The sequence below is a fragment of the Pristiophorus japonicus genome, chromosome 12 (genome assembly GCF_044704955.1).
Source record: "Pristiophorus japonicus isolate sPriJap1 chromosome 12, sPriJap1.hap1, whole genome shotgun sequence".
NCBI classification, from domain to species: domain Eukaryota; kingdom Metazoa; phylum Chordata; class Chondrichthyes; family Pristiophoridae; genus Pristiophorus; species Pristiophorus japonicus.
In genome coordinates this window covers 92,071,628-92,091,053 of record NC_091988.1, presented here as the reverse complement: position 1 = coordinate 92,091,053, position 19,426 = coordinate 92,071,628, and positions in this window count along the sequence as shown.

Below are 19,426 nucleotides of genomic sequence, written 5' to 3'. Positions count from 1 at the left end.
CCTCGGTGTCCTTGATGAGTGTTTCCCCGTTCTTGGCCAGCGTTGGGTGGGGCCTTGGGAGTTTGGACCGTGGGTGGCCTTGACTGCGATGAAGAATCCTCGCACATCAAGGTTGTCGGCCAGTTGTTGTATCTCCTGTGCTTTTTCCATCCACCACCTGTTCTTTAGATCCCAGGTTTTTTGTTGGACCTCAGCCTTGAGCCGCCTGTAATGTTGCTTTGCTGCTCCCGAGTTGGGTTGTTGCTTAAGGTTCAGAAATGCTCTGTGCTTGCGATCTATTAGTTCTTGGATCTCCTGATCATTCTCATCAAACCAGTCCTGATGTTTTCTGGTTGAGTGACCAAATGTCTCTTTGCAGGCACTGGTTATGGAGGCTTGGAGGGCAGACCAAGCGCTGTGGGCATTTTGTGTCTCAGGGTCATCAAGGCACGTCAGGTTAGCTGTGAGGCATTGGCTGTATAGGGCTCTCTTAGCTGGGTCTTTAAGTGTCCCAGCATTGACTTTTTTGCGGAACTGCTTCTGCTGTCCCTTCCGCTTTGAGGCTATGTTGATGTCGGTGATGCCAAGAGAATTGCCAGTGTCATCGGCAACTCGAGTTAATGGCCGCTGGTGCTACTGGGCAATAATTCACACTGGGGGCTGGCAATGTGTAGCGCAGTGCAAACTCACTGTGCAAGCCCTCCTGGTGGCATTAATAGAGGCCTCCAACCCTAAATTCCCATCCACTGCAGGCGTTACAGCTTCTTACAGCCTCTGGAAGTGAGGCTGTGCAGTTCGCAAGGAATTGTGGTCAATTAAAGGGGCTATAAATTAAAGGGGCAATGCATTCAGAACTAATAAAAATTATAATGCAGTGAAAAAATGCATGCTATGCTGTGGTACTAATTGGTCACTTTGACCCTTCCCCCTGTGTTTGTCGCCAAGATACAGAAGCAGCTCATCGACTTCTTCTGGGACAAAAGGAAGCACTGGGTCTCTGCCACGGTTCTGAGTCTCCCACTTATGGAGGGCGGTCAGGCGCTGGTGTGTGTGAACACCCAGGCTGCGACTTTCCGTCTTCAGACCCTGCATTGATACCGGCACATCAAGGATCCTCCCAGATGGTGTGCACTGGCGACGTTTTTCTTCCGCCAGCAGTATGGCCTCAACTATGACACGCAGCTCCTGTTTGTAAACCTGGGAGGCGTCAGGGCCTCCGTGCGGGGTTTGCCTGTCTTTTACCAGGAACTACAGAGTCTGGAACAAGGTCGCCTGCAGACACAGTTCTCCCCCGTCTGGAATGGCGGCTGTCCTTCGGGAGCCGCTGCTCAGGAATCCGTACCTCCATGACCGCGGTTTTAGGTGGCAGGCGGATGAGAGGGCTGTGTTTGGCAAGGAGACCAGGGTCAGGGACCTACTGGATGGCGGAGGAACGGGTTGGATGTCACCAGAGGAGCTGCCACAGCTAAAAATAACACTCGGCCCTACCTCCACTAGGTGTGCCGAGGAGGCTCAAGCATGTGGGGCGATCCCGTCTGAACTGACCCCCATTCAGATAGGATTTCTCATTGGCGCCAGGCCCCGAAACCTCACAACTTGAGTCGTCCCCGGGAAATCCCTTCTGAGCCTTTCCATTCTCCACAGAGGGGCTTCCTGTACGGGCTGGTCTTGCACATCCATCCACTTTGTCATCCTCGTCTGCCGTCCAGACATGCCTTGGCAAACCATCTTGCCATCCGGAGGAGGCGGGGGTCCCCAATGGAGGGCTCGCTATGCGGGAGTCCTCCCTTTATCCATTGGCGACTTAGCCTGGAGGGTGTTGCATGGGGAAGTCCCGTGCAATAAGTTTTTAAGTTGGTGCATGGGCTCTCAGGGCGCCTGCATTTTCTGCAGCCTGGAGGAGTCCGTGTTTCATGTATACGTGGCATGTGAGAGGGTGCAAACACTCTTTCCACTATTTGAAGGGGCTGCTCCTCAATTTTAGGTTGCACTTCAGTCCCACGATCTTTGGCGGGAGGGGGGCGGAGGTGGTGCGAGGGGAAGCGGGCAGGTTGGAAGACCTCCTCATAGGACTGCTCCCGGGCCTGGCCAAGGTGGCCATTAACAGGTCCAGGCAGTGGGCAGTCGAGGGGGTTATTCGGCCGAACCTCTTGCTTCTCTTCTGCAGCTATGTTCATGCCCGAGTGTTCCTGGAGATGGAGCACGCGGTATCTATCAGTATGGTTGAGGCCTTCCGCGATTGTCATCCACCATTGCAATTAAAAGAGTCTGCTCTTACTGCCTTTCAATAAAAAAATTACCATTAAAAAGAAATCCCAAAAGGGATTCTTCAGCACTGAAAACGGAATTCCCTCAGAAACCTCAGAAAATGAGAAAAGTGCTTCAGTGCTAACACAAATGGCTCAGCAAACCAGGGAAGGGGCACCCAGGGTCCCGCACGCAGCACTCCAACTTGGTGCAGGGGTCAACTCTGCGAGAGATCCTCTAGGGACACCCAGTGTCGCCCTCACCACCTGGCTCCAGTGCCGACAAAAAGCTTCATGACCTCAGACCACTGGTCAGACCACTGCAGATTATTGAACCAGGGACCTCAGTCTCAGAATAAGGGACTGAGATGAGGAGACATTTTTTCACCCAAAGGGTGGTGAATCTTTGGAATTCTCTACCCCACAGGGCTGTGGAGGCTCAGTCATTGGATATATTTAAGACAGAGATCGATAGATTTTTGGATACGAAGGGACTCAAGGGATCGGATGAGAAAGTGGAGTTGAGGTCGAAGATCTTCCATGATCCAATTGAATGGCAGAGCAGGCTCAAAGGGCCTAATGTCCTACTCATGCTCCTATTTCTTATGTTCTTTTGTAAGTGATATGGAGCTAAAGCTAGGTAAATGGAGTTCAGGTATAGATCAGCCATGATCTAATTGAATCTCAAGAGACTGAATGACCTGCCTCTGTTCCTATGTTCCTATTTGCCATTACATGCAATAGCAGCTTTTAGACTGTCTCTCAATAATCGCCACTGCCCAGACTCAGCCGGCCCGAATCACTCCTGATTCAACAACAACAACAACATGCATTCATATAGCGCCTTTAACGTAGTAAAAGGTCATAAGCTGCTTCACAGGAGTATAATCAGACAACATTTGACACCGAGCCACATAATGAGATATTAGGGCAGGTGATCAAAAGCTTGATCAAAGAGGTAGGTTTTAACGAGCGGCTTAAAGGAGGAAAGAGTAGTGGAGATGTGAAGAGCTTTAGGGAGGGAATTCCAGAGCTTAGGGCCCAGGCAGCTGAAAGCACAGCCGCCAGTGGTGGGGCAAAGGCAATCGTGGATGCGCAAGAGACCATAATTGGAGGAAAATATAGATCTCAAATGCAAGAAAGATTACTTTCCATCCTTGCTTAAAACTAAATTCCCAAGCATTCACGCTCACTCAGCCCTGAAAAATCAGCAACTGCTCACGGCGGCTCACTGAAACAGAAATACAATTTTTTCAGTTTATTCTCGGCGTGCACTGTATTCGAACCTCAGCCCGCTGACTGAGAATTTATTGCTGTGTTATTATTTGAGAATGGTCGTTGAAAATTGCTTCTGTGTTACATGGTTTATTATTAAAACAAAATAAACTTCCTTTGCCGGTTTATTGAACAGTCTGTAATTTATGTCTGCCCTTCCTCTGCCAGGGAGATCTGAAATCTCGCCAACAGCACAGAACTACACAGGAGTCGCTGAACTTACTGGATAGATTAATATTGCTTTTGCTCACAACTAACTTCTTCCCCAACATTCTTCTGACGCTGACTGTTGGTGACTACAGTGCCACATGTACTGGCACTCCTCTGGTACTGCATCAAGGTGGCCACTCCTTATGACCTAGTGCTGCCAAGCTATTTTATTATGAAGGAATCACATAGGAACATCAGGAGTAGGGCATTCAGCCCATCGAACCTGTTCCGCAATTCAATTAGATCATGCCTAGGAACATAAGTAGCCCTTTTATAGTTTCCTGACATCATCCCTGAAAGGTCTAGCTCTAATTTTAAGGTTATGCCCCCTTGTTCTGACTCCCCCACCAAAGAACATAAGAATATAAGAAATAGAAGCAGCAGTAGGCCATTTGGCCCCTCGAGCCTGCTCCGCCATTCAATAAAATCATGGCTGATCTGATCCTGGCCTCAACCAAGAAACATAGAAAATAGGTGCAGGAGTAGGCCATTCGGCCCTTTGAGCCTGCACCACCATTCAATATGATCATGGCTGATCATGCAACTTTAGTACCCCATTCTGCTTTCTCTCCATATCCCTTGATCCCTTTAGCGGTAAGGGCCCTTTTGAATATATCTAACGAACTGGCCTCAACAACTTTCTGTGGTAGAGAATTCCACAGGTTCACAATTCTCTGAGTGAAGAAGTTTCTCCTCATCTCGGTCCTAAATGGCTTACCCCTTATCCTTAGACCGTGACCCCTGGTTCTGGACTTCCCCAACATCGGGAACATTCTTCATGCATCTAACCTGTCCAATCCCTTCAGAATTGTATATGTTTCTATGAGATCCTCTCTCATCCTTCTAAACTCCAGTAAATAAAGGCCCAGTTGATCCAGTCTCTCCTCATATGACAGTCCAGCCATCCCTGGAATCAGTCTGGTGAACCTTCGCTGCACTCCCTCAATAGCAAGAATGTTCTTCCTCAGATTAGGAGACCAAAACTGTACACAATATTCAAGATGTGGCCTCACCAAGGCCCTGTACAACTCCAGTAAGACCTCCCTGCTCCTATACTCAAATCCCCTAGCTATGAAGGCCAACATGCCATTTGCCTTCTTCACCGCCTGCTTTACCCTCATGCCAACTTTCAATGACACCAAGGTCTCGTTGCACCTCCCATTTTCCTAATCTGTCACCATTCAGATAATATTCTGTCTTCCTGTTTTTGCCACCAAAGTGGATAACCTCACATTTATCTACATTATACTGCATCTGCCATGCATTTGCCCACTCACCTAATCTGTCCAAGTCACCCTGCAGCCTCTTAGCATCCTCCTCACAGCTCACACTGCCATCCAGCTTAGTGTCATCTGCAAACTTGGATATATTACATTCAATTCCTTTGTCTAAATCAATAATGTATATAGTAAATAGCTGGGGTCCCAGCACTGAACCTTGCGGTACCTCACTAGTCACTGCCTGCCATTCTGAAAAGGACCCGTTTATTCCTACGCTTTGCTTCCTGCCTGCCAACCAGTTCTCTATCCACATCAATACATGACCCCCAATAACATGTGCTTTAATTTTGCACACGAATCTCTTGTGTGGGACCTTGTCGAAAGCCTTCTGAAAGTCCAAATACACCACATCCACTGGTTCTCTCTTGTGCACTCTACTCGTTACATCCTCAAAAATTCTAGAAGATTTGTCAAGTATGATTTCCCCTTCATAAATCCGTGCTGACTTGGACCGATCCTGTCACTGCTTTCCAAATGCGCTGCTATTATATCTTTAATAATTGATTTCAACATTTTCCCCACTACTGATGTCAGGCTAACCAGTCTATAATTCACTGTTTGCTCTCTCCCTCCTTTTTTAAAAAGTGTGGTTACATTAGCTACCTGTCATGTATGTAACCACAATGTAACACCACTGTATTACTGTATACACACAACCTAGATGCACACCTTGACCACAAGGGGTGAACGTGTGGGAGACACTCCTTACCTGATCTCCCAGGTATATAAAGGGAGGTCCCACGCAGGGTCATCACTTGTGGAGTGTTGTGAATAAAGAGTTGAGGTCACAGAGTGACCTTGTCCCCAGAATGTGCCTCGTGTGGTTTCATGCTGTAGAGTAAGGACTTTATACTACCCTCCAATCCATAGGAACTGATCTAGAATCTATAGAATGTTGGAAAATGACCACCAATACATCCAATATTTCTAGGTCCACTTCCTTAAGTACTCTGGGATGCAGACTATCAGGCCCTGGGGATTTATTGACCTTCAATCCCATCAATTTCCCTAACACAATTTCCTGATTAATAAGGATTTCCTTCAGTTCCTGCTTCTCGTAGACACTCAGTCCCCTCAGTCCCCTAGTATTTCCGGAAGGTTATTTGTGTCTTCCTTAGTGAATAATTTGCTTTATTATTTTTCCTAGCAAAGTGGATAACCTCACATTTTCCCACATTATAGTCCATCTGCCAAACTTTTGCCCATTCACTGAGCCTATCTATATCCCTTTGCAGATTCTTTGCGTCCTCCTCACAACTTGCTTTCCTACCTATCTTTGTATCATCAGCAAATTTGGCTACATTATACTCGGTCCCTTCATCCAAGACATTGTAATTGTTGAGGCCACAGCACTGATCCCTGTGGCACCCCACCAGTTACAGTTTGCCAACCTGAAAATGACCCATTTATTTCGACTCTGTTTTCTGTTAGTTAGCCAATCCTCTATCCACGCTAATAGATTACCCCGAACCCCGTGAGCTTTTATCTTGTGCAGTAACCTTTTGTGTGGTACCTTATCGAATGCTTTTTGGAAATCCAAATACACCACATCCACTGGTTCCCCTTTATCCACCCTGCTCATTACATCCTCAAAGAACTCCAGCAAATTTGTCAAACATGATTTCCCTTTCATAAAAACATGCTGACTCTGCTTGACTGCATTATGATTTTCTAAATGTCCTGCTACTACTTCCTTAATGATGGACGCCAGCATTTTCCCAAAGATGGATGTTAGGCTAACTGGTCTATAATTTCCTGCTTTCCGTCTCTCTCCTTTCTAAAATAGGGGCATTACATTTGCGGTTTTCCAGTCCCCTGGGACCTCTCCAGATTTCAAGGAGTTTTGGTAGATTACAACCAATGCATCCACTATCTCTGCAGCCACTTCTTTTAAGACCCTAGGATGTAAGCCATCAGGTCCAGGGGACACGTCCACCTTTAGTCTCATTATTTTGCCTAGTACTTTTTCTCTAGTGATAGTGATTGTTTTATGTTCCCCCCACCCAATAGCTCCTTGATTATCCATTATTGGGATGTTTTTAGTGTCTTCTACCATTAAGACCGATACAAAATATTTGTTCAAAGTCTCTGCCATTTCCCTGTTATCCATTATTAATTCTCCAGTCTTATCCTCTAAGGGACCAACGTTTACTTTAGCTACTCACTTCCTTTTTATGTACCTGTAGAAGCTCTTACTGTCTGTTTTATATTTCTTGCTAGTTTACTCTCATATGCTATCTTCTCTGTCTTTATCATTTTTTTAGTCATCCTTTGCTGGTTTTTCAAAATTTCTCAATCCTCTGGCCTTCCACTGTCCTTCGTAACATTGTAAACCTTTGTTTTCAATTTGATACCATCCTTCACTTCCTTAGTTAGCCACGGATGGTTCATCCTTCTCTTAGCATCTTTTTTCCTCACTACAATAAATCTTTGCTGAGAATTATGAAATATCTCCTTAAATGCCACTGCTTTTCTACAGTCTTATTCTTTAATATATTTTCCCAGTCCACTTTAACCAACTCTGTCTTCATATCTTTGTAGTTACCTTTATTTAAGTTCAGGACACTAGTTTGAGACCTAGCTTTCTCACCCTCAAACTGAATTTGAAATTCTACCATGCTATGATCACTCTTCCCAGGAGGATCCTTCACTATGAGATCATTAATTAATCCAGACTCGTTACACATTAACAGATCTAAAATAGTCTGCTCTCTGGTTGGTTCCACAATGTACTGTTCCAAGAAACCATCCCGCATACACTCTATGAACTCTTCTCAAGGCTACCTTTGCCAATTTGATTGAGGAAATAGTTTCTCTATATCTACTCTATCAAATACTTTAATCATCTCAAACATCTCAATTAGATCACCTCTTAGTCTTCGATACTCAAAGGAATACAAGCCCAGTCTATGCAACCTGTTCTTATAATTTAATCCTTTTAGCCCCGGTAAACCCCTCCAAAGCCAATATATCCTTACTGAGGTGCAGTGCCCAGAACTGAATGCAGTACTCTAAATATAGCATCACAGTCTGACCTCACATGGTATCCATACACATGATCCATCTCTCTCATTTGCACATATACGGAGACCTCGAGTCATACGTGTACATATGTAGTGTGCGCGTGTATGTACAACATCCAAAGGGTCACAGAATCTGACAATCCAGCTGATCTTTTCCCCAACCTTACCCTCGGAACACTGGCCAGTTGCAATGCCCCATTCACTGCCCTGGATGAGATACACTGGATAAGACTTGCCCTGGTCTGAATGACTTATTACACATCATCCAAGTCACACATCATCGTGACTTGGACATATGTTGCTGTTCCTTCATCATCGCTGGGTCATAACCCTGGAATTCCCTACTTACCAGTACTGTGGGAGTACCTTCACCACATGGACTGCAGTGGTTCATGAAGGAGGCTCACCATCATCTTCTCAAGGGCAACTAAGAATGGGCAATAAATGCTGGCAATGCCCGTATCCCAAGAATGAATGAAACAAAATTACCATACCACACAGTATATTTAGCACTAAATTTAGCAGGATTTGATGAAAAGGAACTTTTCTTAAACCTGGATGCAGAGGCTATATGCAGCCATTTAATAACGATTCAAGGATAATGCTTTTGACTTCTGCAATCGGAATGGGTGTCTCCACTCTTCTGGGGGTGGGTGACGGTTGTGTCGGCTGAGCTTCAGGAATAACCCACTCTGAAGATTCAGCTGAAAACTGGTAAATTCCATCACAGCAGGCACCATAAGCCTCAACATAACTTATATCATCCCATCTTGCATTTACAATCAAACATGAATTCCCAGACACTTTTCATGGAATCAGTATCCATGGTCCCTCTCCCCCGCTCTGAATGTTGGGAGGAAGTTGATTCAATGGTTGCTGGCAGCCCACCAGTACCAAGTGGTCCTGCTTCATGGGGACATCGATCATTCTCATCCAACATTGACGCAATTACATATTCTGGAGTGAGCAGATAGACATCAGGATTGGCTGACTCCCTCTCTCTAGCACAGGGGCACTGAGACCAATCATACCTCCCTAACTAGTCCCCCAGTTCAAATCAGCTAACCCAGCACCACGGGCATCAAACCTGAGGTCCTCTGGCCTGTTAGGCAGTGCTTTCACCCTCTGGGCTGTTGAGACTCATAAGGACCTCATACCAAAATGACTTTCTTTAGGTAAGCAAATTAACATTATTCAAAAGTATTTCACTATGTAGAAAAGATACAGTTGCCAATAGAGATGGGACAAGGATAAGAAACAAAGCTTTGATGGGTCTGATGTTCTTTTCTCATCTTTTTAGTATATTTGTATACTTTACTCCACGTCGATGAGCTCAACTGGCTCTTTATCATTCCGATCACAATCACAAGCTCTGAAACGTTAAAATAGCCGTAAATATCCCATGTGCATATATTTCTTTCACTGGTTGATTTATCTATTTCCCCTAATTTATCCATTCCACTGCACATTTTATATATTGCCCTTATTATTTTATCTATTTCACTTATGTTTCCTATTTCACTGCGTAATTCTGAATGCCTAATGAAATATAAACTCATTTCACTCATTTGACTCATGAGTCAAAAATACTTAGCATCAATCAGGTGACTGACAATGAATAACATTTTTAATTTTATGGAACATTCAAAAATTGACCTCTCATTCTATTACCCACTTGGAACCCACAAGTTTCCTTTCTCAGTTAGCTGTACGGATCCTACATGAAATGAATTCCAATAATCTCAACTGAGTTAATGGAAGTTGGGCCACGGCACAAAAACTGCACCAGTCTCTGGAGAAAATTGCACCAGGCATTAGGTTTGTTTTGGGCAGACTGAGAAATGGAAACATCACACTAGAACAGTCAGCAAAAGGGGTTATTTTGGTGAAAGGCCGAGATTTTGCCGGCGCTCGCAGGGTGGGTTTGGAGGTGGGTCCGCTGTGAAAATTTAAAAGATTGATAGCGGGGCAATATCCCGCTATGGACCCACTTCCTTATAAATTTCCCAAATGCCAGCTCGTCCTGTGTTTGCAGACCTGTCACTAAGCGACGGCTCAGGCAACTGAAATACTCAAGAAGATGTTTAAAGGTATTAAGCAACAGTTTACCAGCTACTAACCATTTTTCCAACTTTTTCACAAGGTTCCCGTCGCTCGGGATCATGTCAGGTAAGTACGTCAGGGAGCTCTCCATTGCTTTGAATGGGTGACAGCTGCAAAACTGGTATAAAAGCTACCATTTCACAGCTGTTCACTTTCCAATGTTAGAAGCCGGAACCTTCAGGATTTGGAATACATTTTTCAGCTTTGGGAAGGTTAGAAGTGTTTGGAGTGTATTCCCTATCCATTGTCACCTCCTTGGAACAATCTTTCTAATCATTGACAGATCGCTTCTCAACTTCAGCTACCGTCTATTCTATCAGCAGAAAAAAATCTCACCTTGGTCCTCAGAATCCCATCACGATCAGCCTCAACACCATCACCAGCATCACCAACAACAACACCAACCTTCTCCGCAATCACCTGATGTTGCACAAGACACAAGGCATTAGCACATGACCACATTGCTGCCTGAGAGGCCAGGAATGGCCTCACCGTGGCTACATTTACTTCACTTGACGCTATACACCTGGCTGCCACATGATGCATCGGGTTGGCATCACCCCACACCAACACCAGATAGCATCCTTACAATGCTCAAACCATTCCTTTCACACTCATTGCCATTGCGGGCAGTAGCCTTATGTCTCACCATTTACTACAACTCACTAAGCCACTTCCAAAGGAGCACTAAAATCTGACCAAGAAGGCAAAGTGTTGAAAATAAAAATTTCAATGTTTGACATCAACAGAAACTTTACATGAACATTGGCTAAAAGACCCAAGTGCCTACCCTTGTGTGTTGTTAGTTGATATGATTGGACCAGGATGAGGTTGAGTGCGAGGGATGGCTAGTGAGATGGGGAAGTGATAATGTAGATAGAGTGGGTGGAGGTGCAAGGTAAGTTGGTGTGAGTAAGGATGTGTAGGAGTAGGGTAGGGAAGGCAGAGTGATGGGGATGTGATGAGTGGCACAGCAGGATGTGGTTGAGTGTGACTTTGCAGTAACATTTTGTGATCTACTGAGATCATTGAAAGGTTTGCACCACTGCAGCCAGGTCCTCCTGACAACATCCCTGCTTATGCCCTACTGTACAATAAGAACATAAGAAATTGGAGCAGGAGTAGGCCATTTGGCCACTCAAGCCTGCTCTGCCATTCAATAAGATCATGGCTGATCTGATCTTGGCCTTAACTTCATTTCCTTGCCCACTCCCCATAACGCTTGACTTCCTTATCATTCAAGAATCTATCTGTCTCCACCTTTAACATACTCAATGACCCAGCCTCCACTGTTTTCTGGAATAGAGAATTCCAAAGATACACGACCCTCTGAGAGAAGAAATTCCTCTTCATTTCCGTTTTAAAATGGCAAACCCTTATTCTGAAACTATGCCCCCAGTTCTAAATTCCCCCCATGAGGGGAAACATCCACTCTGCATCTTCCCTGCCCACTCCCCATAACCCTTGAATGTTTTCCTGATTACCTGACCAACTGCTATGTATGTAAACCTGTAGATACCATGTCTAACCACCAGAGGGCTTATCCCCTGAAGTCCCAAGGGATCCCACAATCCCTTGGGAGCACCTGTATATAAGGAGGCCTCAAAGGCTGGAGAGGCACTCTGAGATCTCTAATAAAGGACTACGATCACACCTTATTTTGAGCTTACAGTATCTAGTCTGACTCTTTTAACTCTTTATTCAAGACATAACAACTGGTGATGAGATACAGATGACGAACCCCACCGCAACAATGTAGAGAACCGTGGGCATCCTGGAGAAATTTTCGGAGGGAGATGATTGGGAAACCTTTATGGAGCGACTCAACCAATACTTCGTGGCCAACGAGCTGGAAGGAGAAGTGAATGCTGCCAAACGAAGGGCGATCCTCCTCACCGTTTGTGGGGCACCAACATATGGCCTCATGAAAAACCTGCTCGCTCCAGCAAAACCCACAGAAAAGTCATATGATGAGTTGTGCACACTGGTCCGGGAGCATCTAAACCCGAAGAAAAGCGTTCTGATGGCGAGGTACAGGTTCTACACGTACAAGAGGTCTGAAGGCCAGAAGTGGCGAGCTACATCACTGAGCTAAGGCGCCTTGCAGGACATTGTGAATTTGAAGGACACTTGGAGCACATGATCAGGGACTTCTTTGTACTTGGCATTGGCCATGAAGTAATACTTCGCAAACTTTTGACTGTAGAGACTCCAACCTTGAGTAAAGCCATAGTGATAGCCCAAGTGTTTATCGCCACCAGTGACAATACCAAACAAATTTCTCAGCACACTAATGCTGCTGCAAGTACTGTGAACAATGTAACGTTATTTTTGAATCAAAATGTACAGGGCAGGATTTACATGCCTGCAGCTGCACATCTGCAGATGACTCAGAGCCCACCATCAAGGGTGGTGAATACAAGGCCATTAACACTTTATTGGCGCTGCAGGGGTGATCATCTTTTCCATTCATGCCGCTTCAAAGGATACGTTTGCAAAGAACAATGGGACACCTCCAACGCATGTGCAAGCAAGCTGCAAACCCTGCTAATCCTGCAAGCCACAATATAGCAGAGGAGGACAGATCTATGGTGGATCATGACGAACCAGAGCCTCAGACCGAGAAGGTAGAGGTATATGGGGTGCACACATTTACCCCAAAGTGTCCCCTGATAATGCTGAAGGTTGAATTAAATGGACTCCCAATGGACAAGCCAGTCTATAATAAGCAAAAAGACTTTCGATAAATTGTGGTGCAGCAAGGCCTCAAGGCCAATCCTGACTCCCATTTCTACTAAACTGAGAACGTACACAAAGGAACTGATTCCCGTCATCGGCAGTGCTACCGTAAAGGTCTCCTACGATGGAGCGGTGCACGAGTTACCACTCTGGGTGGTACCGGGTGATGGCCCCACGCTGTTTGGCAGGAACTGGCTGGGAAAGATACGCTGGAACTGGGACGACGTCCGAGCGCTTTCGTTCGTCGATGACACCTCATGTGCCCAGGTCCTAAACAAGTTCCCCTTGTTGTTCAAACCAGGCATCGGGAAGTTTCAAGGAGCAAAAGTGAAGATCCCACTTGATTCCGGGAGTGTGACCCATCCATCACAAGGCGAGAGCTGTACCTTACATGATGAGAGAGAGGGTGGAGATTGAACTGGACAGGCTGCAACGAGAGGGCATCATTTCGCCGATCAAATTCAATGAGTGGGCCAGTCCGATTGTTCCAGTCCTCAAGGGAGATGGCATCGTAAGAATCTGTGGTGATTAATTATTGTTTCTCACTGCAGGATCAATACCTGCTACCAAAGGCAGATGACCTATTTACGATGCTGGCGGGAGGGAAAACATGCATGAAGCTGGACTTGACCTCGGCCTACATGACGCAGGAGCTGGAGGAATCATGGAAAGGCCTCACCTGCATCAACACGCACAAAGGTCTCTTCATTTACAACAGGTGCCCGTTTGGGATTCGATTGGCCGCGGCGATACTCCAGAGGAACATGGAGAGCTTACTGAAGTCGGTCCCGCACACCGTGGTTTTCAAGGATGACATCTTAGTTACAGGTCAGAACACAGTCGAGCACCTGCAGAACCTGGAGGAGGTTCGAAGTTGGCTCAATCGTATGGGGCTCAGGCTAAAACGCTCGAAGTGCATTTTCACGGCGCCTGAAATGGAGTTCCTGGGGAGAAGAATCGCGGCAGACGGTATCCGGCCTACCGATTAGAAGACGGAGGCAATCAAGAACGCACCGAGACCACAGGACGTGACGGAGCTGCGGTCGTTTCTAGGACTCCTGAACTATTTTGGTAACTTCTTACCGGGTCTTAGCACATTGTTAGAACCCCTGCACTCTTTACTGCATAAAGGAGATGAATGGGTATGGGGTAAAAGCCAAGAAAATGCCTTTGCGAAAGCTAGGAAGCTGTTATGCTCAAACAAATTGCTTGTGTCGTACGATCCATGTAAACGTTTGGTACTAGCATGTGATGTGTCGTTGTATGGGGTCAGGTGTGTATTGCAACAAGCTAATGAATCTGGGAAATTGCAACCGGTTGCTTATGCATCCAGAAGTCTATCTAAGGCTGAGAGGGCTGACAGTATGATGGAAAAAGAAGTGTTACCGTGTGTTTATGGGGTAAAGAAAAGGCATCAATATATGTTCGGGCTCAAATTTGAATGGGAAACCGACCATAAGCCGCTTATATCCCTCTTTTCTGAAAACAAGGGGATAAATACGAATGCATCGGGCCGCATCCAGATATGGGCGCTCATGTTGCCCACGTACAACTACGCCATCCGCCACAGGCCAGGCACAGAAAACTGTGCCGATGCTCTCAGTAGGCTGCCATTGCCCACCGCAGGGGTGGAGATGGCACAGCCCGCAGATTTAATTATGGTAATGGAAGCATTCGAGAGTGAGCAATCACCTGTTACCACCCGACAGAATAGAACCTGGATAAGCCAGGACCCCTTACTGTCCTTGGTGAAAAACTGTGTGCTCCACGAGAGTTGGTCTAGTGTCCTGTTAGAGATGCAGGAAGAAATAAAGCCGTACCAGCGGCACAGAGATGAAATGTCTATACAGGCAGTGGCCTCCTATGGGTTAATCGGATACTGGTGCCAAAAAAGGGCAGGGACACCTTCATTAGTGATCTCCACAGCACCCACCCAGGCATCGCAGTGATGAAAGCGATAGCCAGATCCCACGTGTGGTGGCCCGCTATCGATGCAGACTTAGAGTCCTGCGTGCACAAATGTAATACAGTTAAGCAATGCACCCAGGGAGGCACTACTCAGTTTATGGTCCTGGCCCTCCAAACCGTGGTCTCGGGTCCGTGCCCATTCTTGGGAAAAATGTTCTTAGTGGTTGTAGATGCGTACCACAAATGGATTGAATGAGTGATAATGTCGGCAAGCACGTCCGTTGCCACCATTGAAAGCCTACGGGCCATGTTTGCCACGCACGGCCTGCCTGATGTCCTTATGAGTGAAAATGGGCCTTATCAGTGCCGAATTTAAGGAGTTCATGACCCGCAATGGGATCAAACATGTCACATCTGCCCCATTTAAACCAGCATCCAACCGTCAGGCAGAGAGAGCAGTGTAAACAATCAATCAGAGCTTGAAAAGGGTAACTGAAGGCTCACTGCAGACTTGCTTATCCCGAGTCCTGCTTAGTTACCGCTCAAGACCCCAATCGCTCACTGGGGTCCCACCCGCTGAACTGCTCATGAAAAGGGCACTTAAGACAAGGCTCTCGTTAGTCCACCCTGATCTTCACGAACAGGTAGAGAGCAGGCAGCTTCAACAGAATACATATCATGATCGCGCAAATGTGTCACGCGAAATCGAGATAAATGATCCTGTATTTGTGTTGAACTATGGACAAGGTCCCAAGTGGCTTCCTGGCACTGTTTTGGCCAAAGAGGGGAGTAGGGTGTTTGTGGTCAAATGGACTCACCTGCCTGAAACACTTGGACCAACCAAACTCAGATTTACGGACTATCCAGAACAACTCACAATAGACTCTATCTTTTTCGATCCTCCAACACACTCACAAGTGGCAACCGATCCAACGGTTGACCACGAAGCAGAACCCATCACCTGCAGCAGCCCAACAGGACTCACCACCCCCAGCAGCCCAGCAAGGCCAGCTGAGCAGCAGCCCAGCGAGGGCCCAACAAATGACTCACCAAAACCAGCATTTGCACCGAGACAATCAACCAGGGAAAGGAAGGCCCCAGATCGACTCATATTGTAAATAGTTACACTACTGACTTTGGCGGGAAGTATTGTTATGTAAGTAAACCTGTAAATACCATGTCTCACCACCGGAGGGCTTATCCCCTGGAATCCCAAGGGATCCCACAATCCCTAGGGAGCAACTGCATATAAGCAGGCCTCACAGGCTGGAGAGGCACTCTGAGATCTCTAATAAAGGACTATGGTCACACCTTACTTTGAGCTTGCAGTATCTAGTCTGACTCTTTATTCACGACATAACACTAACTTTTTGTATTTCATGTACAAGAACCCCCAGATCCCTTTGTACCGAAGCATTTTGTAATTGCTCCCCATTTAAATAATAATTTGTTTTCTTATTTTTCCTACCAAAATGGATAACCTCACATTTTCCCATATTATATGCCATCTGCCAAATTTTTGCCTACTCACTGAGCCTATCTATATCCCTTTGCAGATTCTTTGCGTCCTCCTCACAATTTGCTTTCCCACCGATCTTTGTATCATCAGCAAATTTGGCTACATTACACTCGGTCCCTTCATCCAAGTCATTAATATAGATTGTAAATAGTTGAGGCCCCAGCACTGATCCCTGTGGCAACCCACTAGTTATAGTTTGCCAACCGGAAAATAACCCATTTTTCCCGACTCCCTCTTTTCTCTTAGTTAGCCACAATTTGAAGAAGAGCAGGGAGGTTCTCCCGTGTGTTCTGGCCAATATTTTTCCCTCAACCAACAGCTAAAACAGATTATTTATCACATTGCTATTTGTGGGACCTTGCTGTGTACAAATTGGCTGCTGCGTTTGCTACATTACAACAGTGACCACACTTCAAAAGTACTTCACAAATACAATAAAGCAATTTGGGACATCCTGAGGTTGTGAACCCCGCTATATATTTGTAAGTCTTTTTTTTCTTTCTTTCTATACAAGTGCAAGATGATGTTGAGTTTCAGTAAAGAGGATTACAGCCCTTCCACACCAATGATGAGCCAAAAAACCCTACAATTTAACAGGGAGAAAATATTTGATTTATTTCTTGTAGACATACAAAAATACTTCAGAAAAATGTGTTATGTCAGCTAAGAGTAGCCATGACTATGGCACGAATGAATGGTTGTGGGTTGGAGACTTAGGGGCCAATTTTCAGCAAGGCCTCCGCCCACCCAAATGACACCCAAAGTGCCGCCGATGGCCGCCGAGGTACCGGACGGTACTTTGGGTGGGATATTCATGAATAAGGTCCCTCGAAGGTCGGCGGGCGGCAAATGGAAGACGTACAGCGCCAATCTGGGCAGCATCGGGCAGAAGGTCACATTCTCGGCGGCAGAGGCGCTTGCCGCCCAAGTGCCGCCGAGGATGGAGTCGGGCCCACGGAGGGTCGAAGACCCGAAAAAAAAATCACAAATAAAAAATTACAAAAACTATCTGAAGACCTTCAGGGGACCCCATGCAGGGAAATTGTTTTTTTAAATGTTGACTTACCTTTTTTTCAGGTGCTTCAGACTTACCATTGCGGACAGACCAGCCTGCAGTCAGTGGTCCAGCCCCCGTTCTGCAGCCAACTCTCGCCGACTCCCGCCCACAGGAATCTGGGAGCTCGGCGGGCGGGAGCTCAGTTGCGCCACGCGGCCGTCCGCTGACGTCAGCGGGCGGTTCCCGGCGGCTCTCCCCTCCCGTCCGCTCCAGGCCACATCCAACGTGGCACCGGACGGATCTTCAGGAGGAATGTCGGCAGGAGTGGGCAGCAGTCGGCGGCACTGGGCGATGGGCTGACGGATTTCAGCCCCTTAGATTAACCATGGACACTCAACCACCTTACAAAATACGGTGATCCATTGCTGTGGGGATAATTTAACTGAAGGTAAAGTCTATTCATACTGCAATGACAATAGATTGTTGTGATGCGTAAAAGAAGTCTGTAGGCAATCTTATTTAAACCTGAATCCTGCAGCTCCTGTGGAGGTTCAGGCACAGCACGATAATTCAATGGTAGACCATTCAGCTGAAATTCACTTTGTGCACTGTGCAGTATTGCATTGCCAGGATTTAGAAGGGTTACATTATGAAGACAGATTGAGTAAACTTGGCTTGGATTCCCTTGGGTTTAGAAGATTGAGGGCTGATCTGATCGAGGTGGTTAAAATGTTAAAACGATTCAACAGGGTCGAAGCAGAGAAACGATTTCCTCTGATGAGACAATCCAGGGCAAAGAGGACACAATCATAACATTAAAGCGAGGCCATTGAGGAAGAAAATCAGGAGGTTCTTCTTCTCACAACGGTTAGAGGAAATCTGGAACCCTCTCCCCAAAAGGCTGTGGATGCTGGAAAAATTGGAGCCTTCAAGAATGAGAGATAGATTTTTGTTGGGTAAGGATATCACATGAAATGGATAGATAGATGTAATGTCTGTAAGCTTGTAATGTTTGTAGCTCCACACTGTGGATGTGGACGTATTGTGTACTGCAACTGCAGAGTTAATAATAAACAGAACCAGGCTGATTCTGGAGGCTTCTGAGAGAGCTGCCTGCCATGTTAGGAGCTGTGTGTGCTGTGCTCTGTGAAGATTTCACATTGGCGGCGAGATGGGATTTTTCGGATGATTTAAAGCTTAAATTTTGTTGGTGAAGGATTCAACCAGCCAACAGAGAGACTTTGGAAGTTTCTGTCTTCGGAAAAAGCTACAAAAATCCGAGGTAAAATACAGCACATGGTGTTAGCAGCTAGAGATTAAAATGGCAGGTGTAATCGGACATTTGGGGAATATAGACACGACCGAGAACATTTTAAAGTGTATGTAATTCGGCTAGAAATATATTTCACTGCAAATAACATAATCGAAGTTCCAGACAATGCAGTCCAGGCTGTGTTGGAACGTAAGAAAACAATTTTCTTATCGGAGGCGGGTCTGGCATTGTACGAAACCCTCGTAAATCTGCTTGTGCCTGACGAGCCAAAGGACACAACGCTTAAAGAGCTTTTAACGAAGCTGGAGCAGCACTATAACCCCAAATCTCCAAATTTGCGGATGACACTAAGTTGGGTGGCAGTGTGAGCTGCAAGGAGGATTCTTTGAGGCTGCAGAGTGACTTGGATAGGTTAGGTGAGTGGGCAAATGCATGGCAGATGAAGTATAATGTGGATAAATGTGGTGGTAAAAACAGAAAGACTGACTATTATCTGAATGGTGACAGATTAGGAAATGGGGAGGTGCAAAGAGACCTGGGTGTCATGGTACATCAGTCATTGAAGGTTGGCATGCAGGTACAGCAGGCGGTTAAGAAAGCAAATGGCATGTTGGCCTTCATAGCGAGGGGATTTGAGTACAAGGGCAGGGAGGTGTTGCTACAATTGTACAAGGCCTTGGTGAGGCCACACCTGGAGTATTGTGTACAGTTTTGGTCTCCTAACCTGAGGAAGGACATTCTTGCTATTGAGGGAGTGCAGCGAAGGTTCACCAGACTGATTCCCGGGATGGTGGGACTGACCTATCAAGAAAGACTGGATCAACTGGGCTTGTATTCACTGGAGTTCAGAAGAATGAGAGGGGACCTCATAGAA